Source organism: Saccopteryx leptura, chromosome 9, assembly GCF_036850995.1.
Source record: "Saccopteryx leptura isolate mSacLep1 chromosome 9, mSacLep1_pri_phased_curated, whole genome shotgun sequence".
Taxonomy (NCBI): Eukaryota; Metazoa; Chordata; class Mammalia; order Chiroptera; family Emballonuridae; genus Saccopteryx; species Saccopteryx leptura.
Window position 1 is genome coordinate 86,170,651 of NC_089511.1, and position 25,324 is coordinate 86,195,974.

Below are 25,324 nucleotides of genomic sequence, written 5' to 3' on the forward strand. Positions count from 1 at the left end.
AGTTGTCTGCCAGCAATCAAGCAAACTTTCAGGAGTCTAATTAGATCATGTTATATTCTATTTTCAATCTCTTTTTCTGTTTGTTTTTGTTTCTGGGAGATTTTCTCAACTCTAATTATCATCCCCTTTAATGAGTTTTCATTGTGCCTGTATCATTTTCATTTCTAAAGACTTTTTTGTGTGTGTTTTCAGAACATTTCTTTTTTTAATGACAGCTATTCTTTTTTTTTTTTTTTAAAGATTTTATTTATTCAGCCTGACCTGTGGTGGTGCAGTGGGATAAAGCGTCGACCTGGAAACGCTGAGGTCACTGGTTCGAAACCCTGGGCTTGCCTGGTCAAGGCACATATGGGAATTGATGCTTCCTGCTCCTCCCCCTTCTCTCTTTCTCTCTGTCTCTCTCTCTCACTCCTCTCTCTCTAAAAAATCAATAAATAAAATATTAAAAAAAAAGATTTTATTTATTCATTATAGAGAGGAGAGAGAGAAGGGGGGAGGAGCAGAAAGCATCAACTCCCATATGTGCCTTGACCAGGCAAGCTCAGAGTTTCAAACCAGCGACCTCAGCATTTCCAGGTCGATGCTTTATCCCACTGCACCACCACAGGTCAGGCCAACAGCTATTCTTTTTTAAAGGATGCAATAGTGTTTTTTATTTCTCTGAACATCTTATAGTGGTTTTTTTTGTTTTGTTTTGTTTTTGTGAGGGGAGTAGAGGAAGGGTTATTTTCTTCTTCCTACGGTTTGTGGTTCTTTCCAGGTCTATTTTTCAGGGGGTGTCTCTGTCTCCCACGTCAGAGATTGTCCTCTAGTGCAGTGGTCCCCAACCCCCGGGCCACGGACTGCTACCGGTCCATGGGCCATTTGGTACCGGTCCGCAGAGAAAGAATAAATAACTTACATTATTTCTGTTTTATTTATATTTAAGTCTGAATGATGTTTTATTTTTTTTTATTTTTATTTTTTTTATTATTATTATTTTTTAATAAATAAATTTTTATTTTAATGGGGTGACATCAATAGATCAGGGTACATACATTCAAAGAAAACATTTCCAGGTTATCTTGTCATTTAGTTCTGTTGCATACCCATCACCCAAAGAGAGATCATCCTCCGTCACCCTCCATCCAGTTCTCTCTGTACCCCTCCCCCCCCTCCCTCCTTCCCTCCCCCCACCCCCATAGCCACCACACTCCTGTCCATGCCTCTTAGTCTCGCTTTTATGTCCCACCAATGTATGGAATCCTGCAATTCCTGTTTTTTTCTGATTCGCTTATTTCACCCCGCGCAATGCTACCAAGACTCCACCATTCCTCTATAAGTGATCCAATGTCACCATTTCTCCTAGCTGAATAATATACGATGGTGTATATGTGCCCCATCTTCTTCATCCAGTCCTCAATTTTTTTTACAGTGATTAAAAGCCTTTAAGCAAACTCTTGGCCAATACAGCAAGAATCCCTAAAAGAGTAGTGTCCTTAACATGTTCCCCAAGTCCAAGTTGGCCCCATCACCATGCCAAATCCCTGAAAAATGCAACCCAGCCACAGTTCAGTCTGTTAGGAGCTGTCACAGGGAGCAGGAGTCCAGGAAATTTCCCCACAGGAAAAGTCCGCATGGCACTGGAATTGTTGTCACCCTTCTATACTTTGCAGCTCATGTCCAAGTCCCAATGACCGCTGCTTCTAGCTGGTAATGATTCAGGTAGACTGGAAAATTCCATTTGCAGCATGCGTGGATATGGAGCTTCTGTTCTCCTCTGCCTGGAGAGTTGAGACCAGGTTGCTTTTCCCTGGAGCTCTGCGACTGTGGCCTGGTAAAGAGAACCTTGGGATACACTAAGCTGGGTGGCAAAGGTAAATTCATAATACAAGTTGGCAAAAGGAGGAAAGAGAGCTCTAAATTAGGAGTAGGTCCCAGCCTGAAATATGAGTGGGTCATTGAGGTAGGAGGGATAAAGGAAACACTATATATTAAGCAAAGCAGCAGAAAATAGGGCTATCAACACCCACAACAGAGATCTTCGAGGGAAGAATAAAAAACCTGACTATTCAGGCAGAACATAGTTAAGTGGCCCTTGTGCGAATGAGATCAGTTTACCTGCTTCTTGGAAGAAATACCCTAGGCTCGTCCACAGTGTCATAGATGTGGCCGATGGCCCTGGGCACCTTCAGCCTTCAGTGGCTGAATGATGTTTTATTTTTTAAAAATGACCAGATTCCCTCTGTTACATCTGTCTAAGACTCACTCTTGACACTTGTCTCGGTCATGTGATACATTTATCCGTCCCACCCTAAAAGCTGGTCCATGAAAATATTTTCTGACATTAAACTGGTCCGTGGCCCAAAAAAGGTTGAGGATCACTGCTCTAGTGTCTTGTTTTCTGTTCAGTGTTTAGAGGGAATGGGGAACTAACAGATCTTATAAAGTGATCTTAAATTTTGTACCTATATAAAAAAGAATGTACCTTTTTGTCAAATGCACATGGAACATCCATGGAATTTGAGCAAATATTTGTCTAATGAACACCAAGAAAAGCCTTGATAAATTCCAAAGAACAGAAATATACAAATAACATTTTCTGATCATAATGCAATAAAACTAGATATTAATGACAAAAACTTTTTAAGTCTAAAATTTCCTGATAATTTAAAAACACTCAACTGAAAGTCTCTTGGAGTATAAGGAAAATAAAAATAAAATTGCAAAATTTTTTGAATGTAAATATAATTAAAACATGACATAGAATTCCAATAATGCCACTAAAACAGTTGTCACAAGAAACCTTACAGCTTTAAGTACGTGGTACAATAAAAATAAAGACCCAAATATAAATGAATTTAACATCCAAAATAGAAAGCTAGGAAAAAGGAAAAGTAAACCAAGAGAAAGCAGAAGAAAGAAATTAATAAAGATAAAATTATAAACAATGATTTGGAAAACAGAAAAAAGTAGTGCAATGTTGGGCAAATGAGTTCATAAAATTTGTATTTTTTGAGTTTGCTCATTTTTATTGTTATAAAATGGCACTGGGTAGCCACTGTGTGTGCTTGCACTCAGAGCATGGCAGTTGATTGCAAATTGTGGATTGCATTCCTGCTTGAGAGGGACCATTGTTTTGCTAATGTTTGCTGGAGGAGGGGTCCTTGTCGGCCCAGGTAGTTTTGCAGGGAGAGCAGAGAGAATGCAGAGTGCTGAAGAAGAAGCCATGTTGGCAGAGAAGGGAGAAGATGTGCAGATGGGGAACCAGAGCTGAGGAGCTTTTGCAAGCTCCACTAAGACTGGTGGGGCCTTTGATTCTAGGAGAAACCGTAGAAGATTCTCCTGGTTGTGAACTGGAGAATGTGTCAGGGCTTTTAGAGCTCTGAATGAGAGGGAAGCAGTCTTCCCTGTGTGTTTGCTTGTCCGCCAGTGCGAGACTTTAATAAGTGGACTGATCCACCATTTTTGGCTCCACTATTTCTTTACCATCTGCCTAAATCCAATGTGAACCTGCATGGCCACGATGGCGGCGGCCACTGGCCATATATGCAGAAAATAAAAAAGATGGTTATTTAAAAAACACAACAAAATATATAAAACATTAGCTAACTTAAACTTTAATAGGAAAGAAAGCACAAATACCCAACAGTAGAAAGGTCAGAGAGCCTGACGTGTAGTAGCTCAGTGGGTGAGGCATATGCTGACAAATACCCAACAGTAGAGAGGGCAGAGAGCCTGACGTGTAGTAGCTCAGTGGGTGAGGCATATGCTGACAAATGCCCAACAGTAGAGAGGGCAGAGAGCCTGACGTGTAGTAGCTCAGTGGATGAGGCATGTGCTGAGGTCATAAAGCCAAAACCCCAGGCTTGCCCTGGTGTGATAGCTTGGTTGGTTAGACTTAGAGCATCAACCCAAAGTACAGAGGTTACCAGTTTGATCTGTGGTCAAACACATACAGGAACAGATCAATGTTCATGTCTCTCTTTTCTCCCTCCCTTCCTCTCTCACTAAAATAAAAAAAACAAACAAACAGAAAACTAAACTTTCCTTCCCTCCCTCAAACAAACAAACAAACAAAAAATAAAATAAATAAATTTTTGAGTGCCACCCAGGCCTGCTGAATCAGAAACTCAGGGTGACACCCAGTAGTCTGGGTTTTACTAAGCTCCATGGGAGACTCTGATACATACTAAAATTTGTGGAGCCCTGCTCAGCTTGGTTTGCACTTTTATCTTTAACCTCAGTTAAAAGCAGTCTTTAGACCCTCAGAGGTCAGACTTCTAGTAGTATATATTTGTATTTATTTTTCTCAATGTATAAATTGACACAGCTGATAGAATTAATGTTATATAACAAACAAGGAGATGAGAAAATTAAGACAAAGAGAAAATCGCAATAAAGAAAATTAGCCTGACCTGTGGTGGCACAGTGGATAGAGTGTCAATTTGGAATACCGAGGCCACTGGTTTTAAAACCCCAGGCTTGCCTAATCAAGGCACATGTGAGAAACAACTGCTATATGAGTTGATGCTTCCTGCTCCTCCCCCTTCCCCTTTGTCTCTCTTCTCTAAAATCAATAAATAAAATCTTTAAAAAATTACCTTTTTTTCTAAAAAATAAAAAGGAAAGAAAATGATATAAATCTGGGAACTATTATTACACAGCAAGCACCCAGTAACATTTGTAGAGGAGAAAGGGAAAGAGGAAAAGGTGGCTTGGTACTTAAGAGCTTCCATAGAAAACATAATCACCTCAAGTATTCACAGAATCATAAGATAACAACCTAGCAGTATGGAGAAGCATAGCTCTTCCTGATATCAGGAGTTGAGAGATTCCTCTCCACACTTGTCATATGGAGACTGTTGAATATGTAGCATCTTCCCCAATTCCCATAGACTCCCATATAGAGAGTCATTTTTTACACCATCTTTTAATTTAGCTGATGGTACAAACCCCAAAGCTTATGTAAATACATCTTAAGGGATAGGCTTTTAAAAAAATTTTTATTTATTGATTTGAGAGAGAGAGAGAGGGAAGAGAGAGAGAGAGATATCAATTTGTTGCTCCATTTATTTCTGCATTCATTGGTTGATTCTTGTATGTACCCTGAGGATGGGAACCTGAAACCTTGGCATATGGGAAGATGCTCTAACCAATTTGGCCATGATTATATATATATATATATATATATATATATATATATATAGTTGCTGCACTTAAGTTGTTCATTGATTGCTTCTTTTTTTAAAAAAAGACTTTATTTATTCATTATAGAGAGGGGAGAGAGAGAGAGAGAAGGGGGGAGGAGCAGGTAGCATCAACTCCCATATGTGCCTGCCTTGACCAGGCAAGCTCAGGGTTTTGAACAGGCAACCTCAGCGTTTCCAGGTTGATGCTTTATCCACTGTGCCACCACAGGTGGCCCCATTGATTGCTTCTTATATGTGCCTTGGCTGGGGGCCTCCAGTCAAACCAGTGATCCCCTTGCTGAAGTCAGTGACCTTGGGCTCAAGCTGATGAATCTGCGCTCAAGCTGGTGACCTTGGGTTTAAACCCGGGACCTCGCCTGACCAGGCGATGGCGCAGCAGAAGACCCAGGTTCGAGACCCTGAGGTCACTAGCTTGAGCACAGTCTCATCTGGTTTGAGCAAAGCTCACCAGTTGGACCCAAGGTTGCTGGCTCCAGCAAGGGATTACTTGGTCTGCTGTAGACCCCCACCACCCCATCAAGGCACATATGAGAAAGCATTCAATGAACAACTAAGGTGTCTCAACGAAAAACTGATGATTGATGCTTCACAGCTCTCTCCGTTCCTGTCTGTCTGTCCCTATCTATCCCTCTCTCTGACTCTCTCTCTGTCTCTGTAAAAAAACCCCGGGACCTCAGCATCCTACTCAGCCAGACTCTGGTGGCCTCTAGGGAAAGGGTATTCAAAGCAGGCCTAGCCATCAATTGAAAAGAGGAGGAGTCCTCCTTTAGGTTAAAGAACCCCCAAAGGGATGGAGGGCCTGGTTCTTGGCAAAAGGATTGATAGTGCCATGAAGTTCCTCCAAGTCTTGGCACTTGGGGGTGCTTGTTCCTTCCCTCATTTCAGCAAGATCTCAACTCAGAAATATCTCAACTCATATTCTGATGTGGTAGGCAAGGTGTATGGTTCAGACACATGCCAGAACACTGGAAGGCAGGGAACAGGGGTGTATTTGCAAACACAAAATGCTGGAGGTGTCTATATCAATAGGTGGGAGGGGAGCACATGTCAGTTCCAACGCTAGGAGACTACTTCTAACTTCCCTGGGTCAGGAAGTGGAGTTGACATGTCAGGCCACACAGCAGATTAGCACTGGAGTCATCGCTGGGCTGATGTCATAGCTGAGGTGAAGCTAAGACGTGAGTAAGGGGGCAGAGAAGCAAGATCAGAGGAGGGGGGCGGATCCCGGCGTGCGGACCGAGCCTTGGGAAGACTGGCGATTGGGCGGGGGCGGGGACAGAGGTGGGCCGAGCTGGAGTCAGGCGGCGGGGGCGGGTCCGAAGGCGGAGGAGCCAGCCCGCGGGGTTCGCGCCTGCGCACGGGCGTCCTGGGGCGGAGCTGCGCGCGCGCCGTGCCCGGGCCGTGGCAGGCGGCGTCCGGGCGGGCGCGGGCCGAGGGAAGGGCCGCGGTGGCTTCGGAGTCCGGCGCTCCATCAGGCCACTGACGCGATGCTGGCTGCTGCGGGTCCGGCGGCGAGGCCGGTGGGGATGTGACAGACGGCCCTTCGCCTCCCCTGCGGTCCTTGGGCCGGTAGATCGCTGGGCAAACCGCAGCCGAGCCGCGGCCGAGGAGGCAGAGCACATCCGCCTGGTAGGACCGGGGTCGGAGCGGGCTCCGGGGTCGGGGCTGCGCGAGCGTTTGCGGCAGCTCGGGCAGGGGGCGCGGTCCGGGGCTCAGGCCCGGGCGCCTGGGTGAGGCGGCGGTGCCCTTCGGCCGCTGCCCTCCGGGGTGACCCGCTGAGATGCCGGTGAGCCTCCGGAGGCAGCACAGGAGTGAAGCCGGATGCCGCCGCCCCAGCTCTGCCCAGCGGCTGTGACAGCGGTGCGGCGTCCGCGGCCGCGGGGCTGCCGCCTTCCTCTCGGGAGAAGCCGGGACGAGGCCGAGATGCCCGGTGATTGCAGACACAGGATTCTGTGTGCGTTGACCGGAGAAAGTACTGGGGCGCCCTGAAGACTGTTGTTATTTATTGGCGGGGAGGGGGCTTATTTCTGGACCGCGATAAAGACAACACCCTAAACACGTCCTCAACACGTCCTCAGATGAAACTTTGGTGGGCCACACCGTTCTCACAGATTCATGTGCTTCCTCTCTCCTGTTTACACATCTGCTGTTTTTGTAGCACACCTATGTATTTTATGCTCCTGCTTTTTTATTTTTTATTTTTTTGGTCAAAGTAAAAGGAGGAATGACTCCTTTCAGGTCGTCGTCGGTGTCTTGATTGAGTTTGAATTTCAATAACTGCAAATTCATCTTTGTAGGCTTGTAACCCAGCCAGTTAGGCTTGCTTGTCCAAGGCCAGGCCTCACAAGGGTGGGAATGACCGATGCACGGACTCTTCGGTGGCTCCAGATTGGCACGTGGGGGGGGGGGAGTCTCTCTCCCATTCGTGAGGCAGATTGAGTTTTAGGCTTCTCCAAATAGTTGTTCATAAACAATATTCCTTTCTCCATAGCATTATTTTTGCTATTAAAAACAAAACAAAAAAATAGTCCTAGACTAGTTTAAAAAGTTTAGTGGTAACAGCTCTTCTTTAACCAAAGGAATTTAAAATCCTCTGGTGTTGCAAAAGGTAGGCACAAAATACATCTTATCTGAAATCAATGTGTGATAAAGCTGTGAACATTTCTGAACGTTTTACCTGAAGTCAGTTTTCTGGGATGTCATTACTGCTTGCCTCTCTTTAAGTAATTACATAGATTTTTATTATATTATTTAAATTTTTTTTTTTTGTATTTTTCTGAAGTGAGAAGCAGCGGGAGGCAAACAGACTCCTCATGTGCCCGACTGGGATCCACCTGGCATGCCCACCGGGGGGCGATGCTCTGCCCATCTGGGGCGTCGCTCTGTTGCGTCCAGAGCCATTCTAGTGCCTGAGGCAGAGGCCATGGAGCCATCCCCAGCGCCCGGGCTAACTTTGCTCCAATGGAGCCTTGGCTGCAGGAGGAGAGGAGAGACAGAGAGGAAGGAGAGGGGGAGGGGTGGAGAAGCAGATGGGCGCTTCTCCTGTGTGCCCTGGCTGCGAATCAAACCTGGGACTCCTGCACGCCAGGCCGATGCTCTACCACTGAGCCAACTGGCCAGGGCTTTATTATTTTCTTATTTGGTTGTTTTTGAGTGTTCTCAACAAAATGGACTCCAATTAATTAGATGAAAAAAACATACTCTCTTAAATCTTCTAGCTGTAATTTTACTAATGTATTTTATTACAACGCCATAGTAAGAAACTGCGAGAAGCCATTCTGAGAGCATGAACTCTCTGTTCCAATAAACACAATTTATTCTCTCTTTCTGTACGTGCAGACCTGCATTTTGTTTGTTGCCTTGACTCATCTCCTTAGACTATCTGGTGGAAGAAGGAGACTTTGATTCCATGTTGAAAAGTCCATCAGTGACTCTGTAATCTTTATGTGATAAAAGTCAAAGCCCTTCCCAATTCTGGTACTTCACGCATGTTTCTGACTTCAGCTTCGACCATTTGGCCTGCCCTCTTCATACAGAGACTATAACATCTTTCTTTGTGGTTTTACACTGTGTTCTTTGTGGAGAATTCTTCTCTACCTAGTAAACAACTTGCTTTTCAAGACCTAACTAACCTCTGAATCTTGTCCGGACATCTTGTCCCACTTGTCTTGACTGATCCTATAGTATGTTGTACATTATGCAGTTAGTTAGCATTTGTCAGTGGGTAGTTAATGATTTGTTTATTTCCACCAGACTTTCAGGCTTCTTAAGGAAAGGGACCTTTGCAACTCTGGCCACATACTGTTGTGTGGCACAGGTGCTCAGAAACTGTTTGCTGAATACATTTTTGAGGAATGCTCTCAATCTTGAATATAGCTTTAAGATAGACAAAATGCATTAACTACTTCTCTCAGTATCAGAAAACTTAGAAAAGATGAAAACACAATGTACTTTTAGATTTCCAAGAAGTCAAAATTATTGTTGCTCCTTAGGAAGAAAACCCCAATAAATGACAGAAGAAACCAGTGTGGTTTATGTTGCAAGAATAAAAGGGCATGCATGATCAGTAGGGAATGCTGCTTCTTTCATTTTAGGACTTTGAGGCAAAGTAATTTGCTCCAAGTCATGCAGGTAGTAGAAGGGGTCAGACAGAGCTGGGATACAATTCAGGCTTTTGACGATCTGTGTATTTTACCTTTGCCATCTTTGCTCCAACGGAGCCTTGGCTGCGGGAGGGGAAGAGAGAGACAGAGAGGAAGGAAGGGGGGTGTGGAGAAGCAATTGGGCGCTTCTCCTATGTGCCCTGGCCGGGAATCGAACCCGGGTTCCCCGCACGCCAGGCTGACGCTCTACCGCTGAGCCAACCCGCCAGGGCCAATTCTAAGTCTTAATAATTGTTTTAGAGTCTCAGTGGGGGTTTTGTAGTGGGGTGGGTTTAGTTCTATTAAATTAATAGAACATTGAACTTGAAAGAATTAACAGATTATTTGGTTCATCTTTTAAAATTTTACCCATTAAACAACTAAAGCCCCAAAGGGCAAGTTGCTTGAGGTTACTTAGGGTTACCTGTATCCCACATTCCTGACCTCATGCTTGTGTATTTTTCTTTACTCCATGATGCTTTTGGGAGAAAATGAAGAAGTTACCAATTATCAGAGGGAGAGCAAAGCAGCTTGCAATGTCCCCCTTCTTGAATGTTTAACCTTTGAGTAGCTAAGAAATATAGTAATTCATTTGGGGATATAGGAGACACTGAAGCTTCACGATTATAATTGGTCACATAGTTTTTAACCTCAGTGCTTGGGGTCCTTTCTCCAAATGCTCCATAATAAGTGGATTCTGCTCACCATATGGAGAGCCCACATACAGTTGCGTTTTGATGGTAAAATGAGATTTTAATATGACAGGGTTCCAGCTGGCTAATGGCATGGCTGAAATTACTTGTATGGCTGCTCTCTGTATGCAGAAGAGCCTATCTGATTACTCTGTGTGATAAGTATTTTTGGGAAAAAAATTGTTAATTGTGGTTTTATGCTCCTGAAAAGTTTGTTTTAAAATGTGTTCTTACTGTGGTGGGTCTGATAAATTCTAACAGAACTTTTTTTTCCCTATGTAGTCTTTTTTTTTTAAATTAAATTTGTAAATTTATTGTGTTAACATGGATTCCAGTGTGTCCCACTCAATATAACACCCTCATAACAGGCCTTTTATTTTACAAACAACTTAATGGTCAAAGAAATTTAAAAAAAGTCAAACTTTTAATTTTTCTTCTTAGTTATTTCTTACCATATATACCTGATTTTATATGCTAATCAAAGCATAAATGTAATGTTTAATATTTTCTTCCATAGTTAATGTCTTCTTTTTGCACACTTAACTTATTCTATATTATGAGTTGATTTGCTTATTATTAGTAATAGGACATCTAAGTTTTCTTCTGTTTTGCAAGTGATGCAGTTAATACATAGCTGTCCTTTGTTTTGCTTTCTTTAGGCTAAAGTTCTAGGATTACAAGGTCGAGGGTAGGGAGGTTTTTGTCACTTCCAGATTGACTTCTGAAAGGATGTATTGATTTTCACTGCCTCCTGCAGTTTGGTTGACAGTTTTATCATACTTTCATAGGTTTTTGTTTTTTAAAAGTTTTTTTTTTAAAAAATGGGTGTAAGGGTACCTGCTGTCTAACATACTGTCTACAATAGAGAAGTAAATGCAGCATTTTCCTAGTTTTAGTTTCTCCTTTGTTGTAATTGCCCTTTCCATAAATTTACTAGGGTCTTCTTACTAATTTTCATTTGCACTTATCATAAATACAGTAATCTCTTGGAAAATGTTTATGATTTGTTTTTGTTGTTTATTGTTGTAGGCATTGCAGTTTTTAAAATTATTAAAATCACTGACTTTTAAACAAAATTTTGTGATTTCATTCATCTTTTAGGAGGTCTGAATGTTCATTATCTGATGTACTCTTATTTTCTTAAGTTTCTAGAATTTGTTTTATATGTATATATCTTTAAGAAATTATATTGCAATTGAGATTGGATTTAATTCATGTGGATTTTATACTATTGAGAATCACATTTTTAAATATCTAAGTGAGTTTCCATTGGTAAGGTATTGCTTATTTTCCTTCCTGAACTTGAATAGGAAACAAAACAAACTAATCTAGTTATTTTTTATTAATTTCTTTTTAATTAATTAATTTTTAAAAAAAGAGGCAGGGGGAGAGAGAGAGAGAGAGAGAGAGAGAGAGAGACAGGAACATCAAGCTGCTCCTGTATGTGTCCTGACTGGGGAATCGAACTGGCAACCTCCACACTCTGGGATGATTCTCCAACCAATCAAACTCTGGCCAGGACTTACCTAGTTATTTTTTAAATAAATGGATACTTTTTTTTTTAATTAGTAAATTTAGAAAACCATAATTTTTGTGAGAGCAATATTTTGGTTATTTGAAGTTTTTGTGGTTCAGGATTAACCAGAAGGCCATTTGTGATTTAACTCTTACATTAATCATTCTAAGATATATGAAAGTAAGACCTTGGTTATCTGCTTGTTTTGGGGAGTGAGACATTTTAGGTAGTGAGCCATCCCTGGGTAATAGTTTACATAGATTGAGTGCTCGGTACTATGCTGGTGTTTGGCATGGAGTTTCTTATTTATCATGACAGCCCCAAGAGAGGTAGGTTTTTTTTGTATCCTCATTTTGCAAATGGGAAAACTTAGCGGGGAAAAGTGACCCACAGTTGAGCTGGAACTTCGTCTTCCTACTTTTGAAAGGCTCGATGTGAAAAATATATTATCTTATTTTTTGTGATATGGATTTGAACTTTATCTCTTAGGCATTGGAACAATATTAATATTTCAAAGTAAGAAGATGATATGGTATGTTATGTATTTTAGGGTGATGGCTGATGCAACAGTGTGGATTTATCTTGAATTATGTTTCTGATAGAAAGTAGTTGAAATAGGTCACGAGAAAGAAAGCCTGAACAGCAGGGTGGATTGGAGATCAGAGGACATTATGGGAAGATGTAGAACTTAGTACTGACTTAAGAGAGAATGGGAAACTTGAGTGTTGATTTGGAAGATAGCAGATGGGATAATGATGGATGAATGTGCACTCACAGCACTTTGTACTTTGTTATATTTCTTTCATAGCACTATGGTGTATTGTCCCTAATCTAGTGACATGTCTACCTCCCCCAATAGATTATGAGCTTGTCAAGGACAGGACTGAGTAGAAGGCATGAGCTAATACAGGAAGAGGTTAAGACACTGAAGTGCCTGTGGGAAGCACCGGATCACCAGGCTCAATGGATGGAGCAGGAGGAGCTATAGAAAGTGAAGGCTCTCAGGGAGGTTGCTGGAGAGCCATCAGTGTCAGATCAGGGAAGGAGTGTTAAAGAGCAGGAAGTAGTAGCAGAGAAGAAGTAAACACAGAATGCCACCTCAGGCTACAAACAGTTCTCTGGTTAGTTTGCCCTAATGGGATATGCTGATGGCCTGTGTTTGTATAGAGCTAAGCTGTCTTCCTTTGTTACAGACTCACTGCCCACCCTTGCCCTGCCTAGCCCCCCCCCCCCCCCCCCCCCCCATACCTTTCTCAGTGTATCCTGTTGTCTCCTGCCTCTTTTAGCTTCTAACATCTGCTTGCTGAAGGTACTGATGCTGGAGTTTGACTCAGCCTAATGAGAGCATCCAATCAGAACTCTCCTTTCTTTTTTAACTGAATTGACCAATCAGAGTATGTTAGGTGTAACTGAGTTTTGAGCTCTTCCCTGCTGAGTTGATTGCTTTTGAATGACCTCATAGTTCTTTCTCTGACTTTCAAGGCTTCTAATTGGTTATTTTGAGATTTGGAGCCATTGGGATGGCAGAGGCTTCTTAAAGGCTGGGTCCATGAAAGCTGACATGTTTTATTTTACTTCAGTGGTCCCCAACCTTTTTTGGGCCACGGACCGGTTTAATGTCAGAAAATATTTTCACGGACCGGCCTTTAGGGTGGGACGGATAAAGGTATCATGTGACCGAGACAAGTGTCAAGAGTGAGTCTTAGACAGATGTAACAGAGGAATCTGGTCATTTTAAAAAAATAAAACATCGTTCAGACTTAAATATAAATAAAACGGAAATAATGTAAGTTATTCTTTCTCTGCGGACCGGTACCAAATGGCCCACGGACCAGTGCGGTCCGTGGCCCGGGGGTTGGGGACCACAGTTTTACTTCCTTACTTTTCCATGTTGATCAGTAAATTAGTTTAAATATAGCTGGATCATCTTTGGTTGCAGCCTGAGTGCTTTGGGGGAAATCTGAGAGTTTTCTGTGACCATTATGTCCTGGCAGCCAGTGTTAGGGTTAGGAGTTACAATTTTCTCTGAAGGTCATAGCTTGGAAAGGCGGGACCTATTCATAACAGCTATTTAGGTGTGTAGAATGGGTCTGGTGATATTTTGGTCTGAGTTGGTAGTCCAGCTTACAGGAAACATATCCAGGTGGTATTTCTTTAGAGAAAGTGGGAAGGCAGGGATAGCCATTTTTTCATATTTATATTATTATTTTAAAATTTTATTTCAAGTTTATTTTCTTCATTTTAGGATCGGTTGAACTTGTCAACCCTTATTATTGGCTTCAGCTAATAGTACAGCACTTGCTAATAGTAGACAGGAAGAAAACACATTTTCTGCCCTGTGAAACTTATATTCTAGTGACAATATAGAGAAGTAGACTCGTCTATATATAATATGTCTGCTATTTGAGTGTTGTGGAGGACACAAAACAGAAGAGCATGTGAGGGGGATGCTGTTTCCTATAGGTGGTTAAGGAAGCTTAGTGATGAATGGCATCGCAGCAGATATGTGGAAGAAGTTATATTGTGATCTAATCTGAGCCGATTTAGGGGAGAGAATATTTGAGGAAGATGGAACAGGAGTGCAAATGTCCTGTGGCTGAAGCATGCTTGTCCTGTTTGAGGAGTGGCAAGTAGCTCAGTGGAGGCATTGAGGGGAATGATTGGTACAAGATGAGGTGGTGGTGGGGTGCATGTTGGTCAAATAAGTTTGTAAATATGATATATATGGTTGCTCGTTTATAGTTTGCATTGGGTGTGGGAGACAGGCTGTTAGCAGGCTGGGTTGTTATAGCCTAAGGCTTAGTTTTAAGACTAAGCTTTTCCCCACACCCTTGACTATGCACTCTTATGAGGAATCCTATTATGCCTCAGATAAGTGACTTTGTTTCAGAGACTTCCTTGTTTGTATATTGGATTAAAGGTTTTGATTTCTACACTATAAAGTGGGGCAGACCCGGAGCTTGCTTTCCCTTGGTTCCTGAGATTAGCATTAGAGGAGAGAGCAGAGAAAGGAGAGCAGAGAAAGGCCACGTGGAAGAGAGGAGAGGCAGCCAAGATGGCGGAGTGCTGAGGGAGAAGCCAGTTTGTGCAGAGAGAAGGACATGGGGAACAGAGGTGAATAAGGCTGGTGAGCTAGAAACCTTTGATTCTAAGAAACTTGGATAAGTCAGTGGCTTTGGGAGCCCTGAATGGAAAAGGAAGTGTTTTCACACTGTGTGTATTTCTTGCCGGCTGGCTGGGTGCAAGCTAGGTTTAAAGCTAATGGCCCACCAGTCCTTGGCTCCATTGTTTCATTACCGTCTGTCCAAATCTAATGCGAACCTGCCCGGGCCAGGTGGCTGTGGCTACTGGCCATACAGTGCATAATAGATTATACATGGCCTTGTCAGCAAGTAAGACTTTGACTTTTACCGTGAAGGTGGGAAGCCATTGAAGGGTTTTGACTTGTTTTAAATGGATCTCTCAACTGCTCTGTAGAGAAAGTTAGAGGCAGGGCATAAGGGGATCCTTCAGTAGGTTCCTGCAGTAATTCTGGATGGGAAATGATGGTAATTTGAGGCAGGGATTGGGAGAAGTGCTCACCTTCTGTATATGTTGTGACTGTAGAGCCAACAGATTTTGATGGTGGATTAGATATGTGATGTGGATTTTGGCCTTGAACAACTGGAAGAATGGAGCTGCTATTTAATTGATGGGGAAGCTGAGGGATAAGCAGGTTTTATAGGGGGAAATAATGAGTTCACTTTTGGACATGTTACAGTAGCAGTCCAAGTAGAGATACTGTCTAAACACCTGGGTGTAATGAGTCTGCAGTTTAGGTCAGAGGTCTGGGCTAGAGATAAATTTTCAGAGTTGGCAGAGAGATACAGGAACTGCATAAGATAATTTAGGAGTGAGTGTTGTTAGAGAAGAAGTCCTAAGAATTTGCCTTGGGATCCTGAACTGTTTACAGAAAGAGAAAGAGGGACAGAGGGTCAGAGAGAGGGGAGAGTTAGAGTAGGAGTTAGCAAAGGAAACAGAAGCACACCAATGACTGAGGAGGAGAATTAATAGTGCATGGTACCCCTGAAGCCAAGTGAGACATTTTAGAAGGAGAGGGGGAGTGCTCAGCTGTGTCAGATGCTGTTAGGTTAAGGACTAAGACAGGACTGTTAGATTTAACAATGTGAAAATCATTGGAAACCTTAACAGGTTGTGGTGGAGTGCTAGAGATGAAACTTGATTCAAGGGGTGCTTTAAGAGAGAACTCTAGGGGAGGAATTGGAGGCAGCCAGTTCGTTCCAAGGGTTTGCTATAAACTGAACTGAGAAAAATAGTATGATAGCTGGAGGGGATGTAGAATCAAGGTTTTTTGTGTGTGTGTTGGGGGGTGTTTTTATTTTTTTGTGTGTGTGTTTTGTTTTTTTTAAAGATTTTATTCAATTTTCAGAGAGGAGAGAGAGGGGGGGGGGAGGGGAGGAGCAGGAAGCATCAACTCCCATATGTTGATGCTTACCCAGGCAAGCCCAGGGTATCGAACAGGCAACCTCAGCGTCCCAGGTCAACGCTTTATTCCACTGCGCCACCACAGGTCAGGCTGTGTGTGTGTTTTTGTTTTTTTTAGATGAGCGGAGAGGAGATAGTGAGGAAGTGCAGGAGCATGTGCCCTGACCAGGATCCACCAGACAAGCCCAACCTGATGCTTTAGTACTGAGCTGTTTTTAGCACCTGAGGCTGATGTGCCCCCAGTAGCTATCCTCAATGCCTGGGGCCATGCTCAAACTGGTCAAGCCACTGGCTGTGGGAGAGGAAGAGGGAGAGAAGGGGGAGGTAGGGAGAAGCAGATGGTTGCTTCTTCTGTTTGCCCTGACCAGGAACTGAACCCGGGATGTCCATACACTGGGCCAATGCTCTATCCACTAAGCTACCGGCCAGGGCCGGAACTTTCTTTTAAGATGGGTGCTTTTCTAGACTGTTTATATAAATAGAGAGTACTTATAGCTGATGGAATGATTGGAGAGAGAGAAAAAAATTAAAGGAAACATTTTTTTTTGAAAAATAAGTGAAATTACTTTTATCCTAATCTCTGTGTCCAAGGTCTATCGTTATATATATGTCCTTATGTATTAAGCTATTTCTTTCAAATGAAGACAGTGGCTAATTGGGAGCATATGTTCAAGAACATCCCCTCCCTCTAACTTGGTGAATTTTCATTGTTTCAAAACTATAGTTTTTATATGTGGGTAACAAAATTTTTTATGAAATATTAGGAAATGTGTTAATTGGTCTTTTTTAATTTTTTAATCTATTTTTCTCTGATAACTTTTACTGTTCGTTATTCTCAGTAGTTTTGCACACTGCTTGCCCAGAAGTAGGATTTTAATATAATTTGGTAATCTCTGCCTGATGTGGTAGTTTTACTATAAGTACTTTTTTAATAGAAAAATGTTTACATAATGTTTTAATTAGAGTATAAATGAAACACTTTTAAGGGGAGAATTTGATAGCTACTCTTTTTCCTTTTTTCCTAATGTACCTGACCACACTTTTACTGTAATTGCTTCTGGTTACTGAGTTGCTATCTGAGATGAGTTCAGAAAATTAAGTTGAAAGCTGTGTTCCAGTTCCAGCACTTTATGTGCCTCTTTCTGTGGTTCACTTATGTTTCAGTAAGTGGTTGTCAATATTTAGCTCTGGAGCATCACTGCAGTAGCTTCTTGATCTTCTTTGTTGGTCTTTCTCCAGAATTTCTTCCCTTAGCCTCAGATCCATGCTGCTGACTCTGAGTTTCCGAAACAGATCTGGTCAGGTTCTGTTACTGCTTAAAATCTCATGTGGCTCTCTGTTTATTGAAGTTTGTTTGCCTTCTTTTTTGCTTGCTCACCTCCCTGTACTGGTCGTCTGCTCTAGTTAGGGGATCTGGAGTGTTCCCTTGGGGGTTCTAATGCACCTCTAATGTTTCTTGCCACAGGACCACAGGGTAGTGCTAAAATTCTTTTATTAGTGCATAGAAAGCCCTCCATGAACTGTGGCCATCATCTTCTGTCATGGTTCTGTGGATGAGAAACTCTTCTGCTTTTGCACTTACTATTCCTTTTCTTCCGGAATACTATTAAATTTTTTACTATCTTGTTAAATCACTTCTTTTTAAAAGCTCAATATAGATGTCTCCTTTTCTTTTTTATTTTTTTGTATTTTTCCAAAGTGAGAAGCTGGGGTGCGGGGAGGGGGGGCAGACAAAGACTCCTGCATGAGCCTGACGAGGATTCACCTGGCATGGCATGCCCACCAGGGGTCGATGCTCAGCCCCTCTGGGGCATTGCTCCATTGTAATCAGAGCCATTCTAGCACCTGAGGTGGAGGCCAGGGAACCATCCTCAGCACCCGGGCCAACCTTGCTCCAATGGCCCCTTGGCTACAGGAGGGGAAGAGAGAGATAGAGAAAAAGGAGGGGGGAAGGGGTGGAGAAGCAGATGGGTGCTTCTCCTGTGTGCCCTGGCTGGGAATCAAACCTGGGACTTCCACATGCTGGGCCGATGCTCTACCGCTGAGCCAACTGGCCAGGGCGTAGATACCTCCTTATCTAGGAAAGCTTTTATATTTTTATCCTTACTCCTTTACCTATCTTCCATTATATTCTCTGTTCTCTGTTAACCTGTATTCTTATGACATTTTGCAGTTATTTTGTTGTAGTAATTGTTATATTTTATTCTATTTGCTTTTGTGTCTAGTCCTCCTTGCCCCAACGCAAACTTATTGATTATTCAATAAATTTTTGTTGAGTAAATGATGGAGTAAAGCAAATAATTATTCAATATTGACAGCTTTTTAAAAATTTTTTTATTTTTTTAATGTTTATTTTATTGAATTGAGAGAGAGAGAAAGGATGCATGTGTGAGAGAGAAACAGAACATTAATCTGTTTCTGTATGTGCCCTGACTGGGAATCGAACCGGGAACCTCTATGCTTCAGGATGATGCTCTAATTGACTGAGCTCCCTGGCCATGGCAACATTGACCTAGTTTTGATTGACCCATTCGGTTGGGCTTTTACATTAACTTATTTTGTACAAAAAATAGAGATGAGCAGTTCAGATAGTATGTTTAAAGAGAATCATACTCCAAAGTGTCTCAGGATATTAACATTTTATTAAATATTTCTTCTTATGAGCAATTAAAGAGATTTGTTGATGATTTCATTATATATCTCAAATCTCTTTATTTTGTTTGAATATCTGAATATTTTCTTCTGTGGTGTCATTTTGTTCTCTTTGACATTTCTATTTGGATGTTGGCATTAGATGCCCTTCATCCTAAACATATCTTAAATTCATTACTTAAACTTGATCTTTACTTCTCTACTAGTGTTTTCTAGATCACTATGTTGTAAGTTACTTAGTTTTCTCTGCAGTATTTTTTAGTCTCATTTCTATATCTTATCATTAATGAGTTCTATTATGTATATAATTCAACAAACATTTTTGGCCACTTCTGGTGCTTCTGATTTGTTACTACTAGATAAAGGCTGGCCTGACTGGAGGTGGCACAGTGGGTAGAGTATTGACCTGGTACAGTGAGGACCCTGGTTCAAAAGCCTGAGGTCACCGGCTTGAGCGCAGGCTCATCGGTTTGAATGTGGGTGCCAGCTTGAGCTCAGAGTCGCTAGCTTGAAGCCCAAGGTTGTTGGCTTGAGCCCAACATTGTTGGCTTGAGCAGGGGGTCCTGGCTCTGCTTGAGTCCCATGATGCTAACCCGATCAAGACACATATGAGAAGCAATCAGTGAACTAAAGTGAAACAACTACAAGTTGATGTTTCTCATCTCTCTCCTCCCTCTCTCTCCCTAAAAAAACAATAAAAATAAATAAAAATAAAAGAGCTGAATAAGAGAGGGTCCCAGTCCACAAATGATTATGATACTCTGTGATAAGGATAATAATATAGTAATGGAATATCTAGGGCACCTGATATTCCATTATGCCTTTATTCTGTGGCTACTGCCAGCCTCTTTTAGGCCCTCTTAACGATGTTTAGGTAATCTTAGAACTGCTTAATAGCTTGCCCTGCCTTAACTCTCTTGTCATTCGAGTTCAGCTTGGGTGCTGGTCATCAGAGTAGTTGTCTTAAAAAAAAAAGCTACCTTTCTTCTTCTTGCTCACAGAGTGAAGTCCAAAATAGAATAAAATATGGAACACAAAGCCTTTGGCCTAGACTTCCTTTCTTGTCTTCTGCCTGAACCTTCTGTTCTAGCAAAACTCTTCTACATTCTGTTGTAAACACACTTAATACTTTACTAATGCTCGAATACTGAGTTATTCTTAGCGCCTGAGGCGGATTCACTTGGACCAACCGAGCTATCCTCAACGCCTGGTGCCATGCTCAAACCAATCAAGCCCTTGACTGCGGGAGGGATAGGGGGAGAAAGGGGAAAGGGAGAAGAGAGACTAAGATGGTTGCTTCTGCTGTGTGCCCTGACTGGGAATTAAACTTGGGACGTCCATATGCCAGGCCAATGCTCTATCCACTGAGCTACCAGCCAGGGCCCACATTTTACCTCTTTTTCTTGCTTATTTGAGTCATTTCCCTCCCAACAGTGTTTTTACTCTTTCTTCTTCTACTTACTGAAATTAAATTATATCTATCCTTGGACATAATTCCTAATTATTAAATCCATTGCGAACTTTTTATATGATCATGCCCATGTTTGTTTGTTTTTTCTTTACAGGGACAGAGAACGAGTCAGAGAGAGGGATAGATAGGGACAGACAGACAGACAGGAACGGAGAGATGAGAAGCATCAATCATCAGGTTAGGTTTTTGTTGCGACACCTTAATTGTTCATTGATTGCTTTCTCATATGTGTCTTGACCGCGGGCCTTCAGCAGGCTGAGTAACCCTTTGCTCAAGTGACCTTGGGTCCAAGCTGGTGGGCTTTTTGCTCAAACCAGATGAGCCTGTGCTCAAGCTGGCGACCTCGGGGTCTCGAACCTAGGTCCTCCACATCCCAGTCCGATGCTCTATCCACTGCGCCACCGCCTGGTCAGGCCATGCCCATGTTTTTAACACCCTTTCTTCCTGTCTTTATGACAGCACTCTCCTATTTCTCTTTTTTACCTATTCTTTCTCAGCTGTCTTTACTGACTCCTTTCCCTTAATGGTTACTCTGCCATGCTTTTCTTTTCTTTTTAAGATTTTATTTATTGATTTTAAAGAGAAGAGAGAGAGAGAGAAAGATAAAGGGGAGAGGAGCAGCCAGTATCAACTTGTACTAGTTGCTTCTCACATGTGCCTTGACCAGGCAAGCCCGGGGTTTTAAATCAGAGACCTCAGCATTCCAGGTCGACACTTGACTCACTGCGCCACCACAGGCCAGGCCTGCCATGCTTTCTTGAACATGTTTGTTATTATCTCCTTGCTGTCTTCATTTCCTCAGCTGAATTTTAAAAAATGTTTTACTTATTGATTTTATAGAGGTGGGGGGAAGCGAGAAGTATCAACTCATTTTTGCTTCACTTTAGTTGTTCAGTGCTTGCCTCAGCATTCCAGGTTGATGCTCGAGCCACTGCGCCACCACAGGCTAGCCTCGGCCCATTTTTCTCTTCAATGCTTCTAGTCCTTAGCTTTGCTACTTAGAATGTACATGTGATTGTCTAGTGTAAAACCTGAAATTTAGAGAGACAGAGAGGAAGGAGAGGGGGAGGGGTGGAGAAGCAGATGGGCGCTGCTCCTGTGTGCCCTGGCCCGAATGGAACCTGGGACTCCTGCACGCCAGGCCGACGCTCTACCACTGATCCAACCGGCCAGGGCCTAGGATATTTTCTTATCGAGCTAGAAAAAGGATAAAAAGTTTGAAAGTGATACTTGGTTTCCAAATGCCAGTTAAGAGCATTTAACTATGGGAAGATCTTGAGACTGAATGGACAAAAATGAGAGCTTTAGTATTGGGAATTGTAAGCTAATATATTTGAGTAGTACTTTGAAAAGATGCTATTTAACTGTCAGCTAATACCCAAGAGAGACTTCTGATATTGTTATTGTGTATTCCTGGAAGATACTGGCCTAACAGATGTGGTAACATCATCACTGTACCTCTATATCATCTAGTAAGTTTTCTAACCATAGGTTGTTTAGTATAGAATTATTTTCTGAACCCTGATATAGATATAGATGTTTAGTGTAAAATTATTTTCTGAACCCTGATATAGATGTAGACGTGCTCTCAGTTTCTTGAAATTTTTTTGGTTTGCAAACAGTAGATTTTAGAATTTGTCTTGCTTATAGCATTTTAAAAAGTCAAAGTTTGCAGAAGCAAGAACTTTAAAATTTGAGTCCTTTATATGCTAAATGATTTAACAGATTTAAAAATAATTGAATTTTATTAATGTGAATATTTTGCAAAAGTATTAAGTGTGTTTACATTAGCTTTTGCTGTATTATTGGTCTTTTTTTTTAATGTTTATTTTATTGATTTCAGAGAGAGGAAGAGAGAGAAAGAGAGAGACGGGAGCATTGATCTGTTCCTGTGTGCCCTGACCGGAGGTTGAACCGGCAAGCTCTGTGCTTCGGGATGATGCTCCAACCAACAGAGCATCCGGCCAGGGCAGCTGTGTTATTGGTCTTTATTAGTTTTCTGATGAATTTAGGGTTTGTGATACTGGCACTAGTTTCTCACGTGTAACTTAACCTTGGAATATCTATGTAAACATTCTGTACTGGAGTATTTTGAAGTTGAGAGTGGGGTGTGTGTCACTTTGGCCTGTATTGTTCTGCCTTGGAGCTTCCAGGTGGAAGAGGTGACAAAGAAAGGAGGAAGCTTCAGAGACAGTCCCCAAGGTGGGCGAGTGGCATTCTGAGCCAAGGGAGTATCATCTGCGGTTGTTAGTTCTATTTTATAGCATTTGTTATTTGAAGAGCTACTGAAGAATTTTCCCTTTCTTTCTCTCTCTCTTTCTCTCTTTCTTCTTTCTTTCTCTCTCTCTGTCTCTCTTTTTCTCTCTTTCTATTTTAGTGAGAGGAGGGGAGACAGATACAGACGCCCACATGTACCCTGACTGGATCCACCTGGCAAGCCCACTAGGGGGCAATGCTCTGCCCATCTGGTGCCCTTGCTCCATTGCCACTGGAGCCATTTTAGCACCGCAGGCAGAGGCCACAGAGCCATCCTCAGCACCCAGGGTCAGCTCACTCTAATTGAGCCATGGCTGCAGGAGGGGAGAAGGAGGGAGAGGAAGAAGGGAGAGAGAGAGAGAGAGAAATGAGAGAGAGAGAGAAGTAAGAGGGGGAGGGATAGAGAAGCAGATGGTCGCTTCTCCTGTGTGCCCTGACCGGGAATCAAACCGGGACATCACATGCCTGGCTGACGCTCTACCACGGAGGCAACTGGCCAGGGCCAGAAGAATTTTAAATTGAAGAGGGACATGATCAGATTCATATTCTGACTATTAACTCTGGGAAAAGTATTAAGGATATATTGAAGGGGAAGGAAGTGAAGGCAGGAACTTAAGAACATGTGCTAGAATACTGACCAGAGATAAGATTCCAGATTGAGAAATGAGGTAGTGTTAGAGAAGACAGGGTAAATTTGAGAGTTACAACAAATTGACCTGTGCATTGTATTCCATGAGTTGAGGAGATCTAAAGGGAACTAGGGAAATAGACACCAAGGATGTAGACAGGGTTCCCAGCTCAGTAGACTACATTGTACTGTCCTATTCATAATAGGAGAGGGCTGAAGAGCCCAATGTGGCTGCAGCATTTGGGTAACTGGTTGAGTCCAGATCAGGAACTTTGCAGGACATGGAAATAATGTGCCAACTATCAGGAAGCTCTCATGAGTGCAGGTGAGAAACAGTCATAAACCACAAGTAGACTTCTCCAGTAGTAAGCATGAAACAAAGGCAAAGCTGGTTCCCAAGGGACCGGAAGGACAAACAGTGTTAATTTATTTGGATCTGAATCTCTGGTTTTGCCCTTTGTAAGTGCCAAAAGAGAATCAGGTCCTGCTAGGTTTTGTTAATTTTGCAAGCTCCAATGTATCCTTTAAACATTTGGTTTTTAACTTTTTTTTTTTTTGACAGAGACAGAGAGAGAGAAGGACAGATAGAGATAGACAGACAGGAAGGGAGAAAGATGAGAAGCATCAATTCTTCGCCTTGACAGGGGCAGGGGGGCTGGGGCTACAGCTGAGCGAATGACCCCTTGCTCAAGCCAGCGACCTTAGGCTTCAAGCCAGGGACCTTTGGGCTCAAGCCAGTGACCATGAGGTTATGTCTATTATCCCACAGTCAAGCCAGCGACCCCATGCTCAAGCCAAATGAGCCCGGGATTTCAAACCTTGGACCTCAGTGTCTCAGGTTGACGCTCTATCCACTGAGCCACCACTGGTCAGTCCTAAGATGAATATTCTTATTACATAATTTTACTTAAAGAGTCTGAAAATATAGAACAAAGTTCTATCTAGAACAGGGGTAGTCAGCCTTTTTATACCTATCGCCCACTTTTGTATCTCTGTTAGTAGTAAAATTTTCTAACCGCCCACTGGTTTCACAGTAATGGTGATTTATAAAGTAGGGAAGTAACTTTACTTTATAAAATTTATAAAGCAGAGTTACAGTAAGTTAAAGCATATAATAATAATTACTTACCAAGTACTTGATGTCGGATTTTCGCTGTTTGGCAGAATAAATCTTTATAAAACAACTTATTATAGTTAAATCTATCTTTTTATTTATACTGTGGTTGCTCCGCTACTGCCCACCATGAAAGCTGGAATGCCCACTAGTGGTTGGTAAGGACCAGGTTGACTAACACTGCTCTAGAATATTATGCCGTGTATTTTCTTATTACTGAAGTGTGCCTTTCATGGTATTGACTAGCTGCTAAGATAGGTTAAATATAAATGCACTTTGATTTTAAGATATTGTTGATACTTGGACCTTAGCCCAAGATACCTTTTTACTCTTTTTCAATTCTATTTTATAAAGTTATAGTTGTATTGTTGAGATAAACACAACTTTGGGGTTTTGCCTAGTGTTATTGGCATTTTTGGTTTTTTATCAGAAACCCCTGGATGTTATGTCTCCTTCTGTGGAATTTTAGACTTTTGTGCTGCTGTGTCCCAGGTTAAAAACAAGAACAACTCTTAGTAAAACTGCAGCCATAACATATTTATGTTTCAGTAAATTATTCACTCAATCACTTTTATTGACTATCTTTTCTACATATTATGATAGTCTTTAGGAATTTTCAAAACCCAAATGTGTTTTAGTGCTTGTTCTCAAGGAGGTCCCAATCCAATAGACAAAGTAGAATGCATGTAGATGTGATTTTAAAAATAAAATAGTCAGATAATTGCTATACTTAGAGAGATATGAGAGCACATAGGAAGGGCACTTAATTCAGGCAGATGTCACATGAACTTGCTGATTCTACAGTGAGACTTTTTGTTATATATTACATGAGAACAGAAATAGTAAAACTGATGAGCTGTCACCTAGCAGCCTGATACAGGTCAGGACATAGGATGCAGTATATTCTGGAAGCAGAGATGTAGACATTGTACTTCATGTAAGATTGCAAATTGCGAAATCCTGTTGTAGTCCGTTCCTTATAGAGCCATCTCTTTATGCAGCAGGCAAGATGCTTGGTTGGGGACAGTACATAGGAGATGAGTTGAAGAGAATTTGAATTCGTTAGCATGAAGAAGTCTAGGACTGACTGCTTTAATTTCTTTTTTTATTTGGAAATAATTTTACCTTGGAGAAAAGTTGTGAGAACAAGAGTAGTACAAAGAATATCTGAATAGT

General features: G+C 42.0%; 1 protein-coding gene across 6 annotated transcripts in view; it reads left to right on the plus strand.

Moving 5' to 3' along the window:
• Positions 1–6,567: 6,567 nt before the first annotated feature.
• The window catches only part of CCSER2 (coiled-coil serine rich protein 2), a 164,357-nt gene continuing 145,600 nt past the window's right edge, over positions 6,568–25,324 (plus strand). For all 6 annotated transcript variants that reach the window (XM_066349889.1, XM_066349890.1, XM_066349894.1 and 3 more), the window contains exon 1: positions 6,568–6,821. The gene's annotated coding sequence lies outside the window, so the exon portion shown is untranslated. The remainder of the gene's footprint in view (positions 6,822–25,324) is intronic.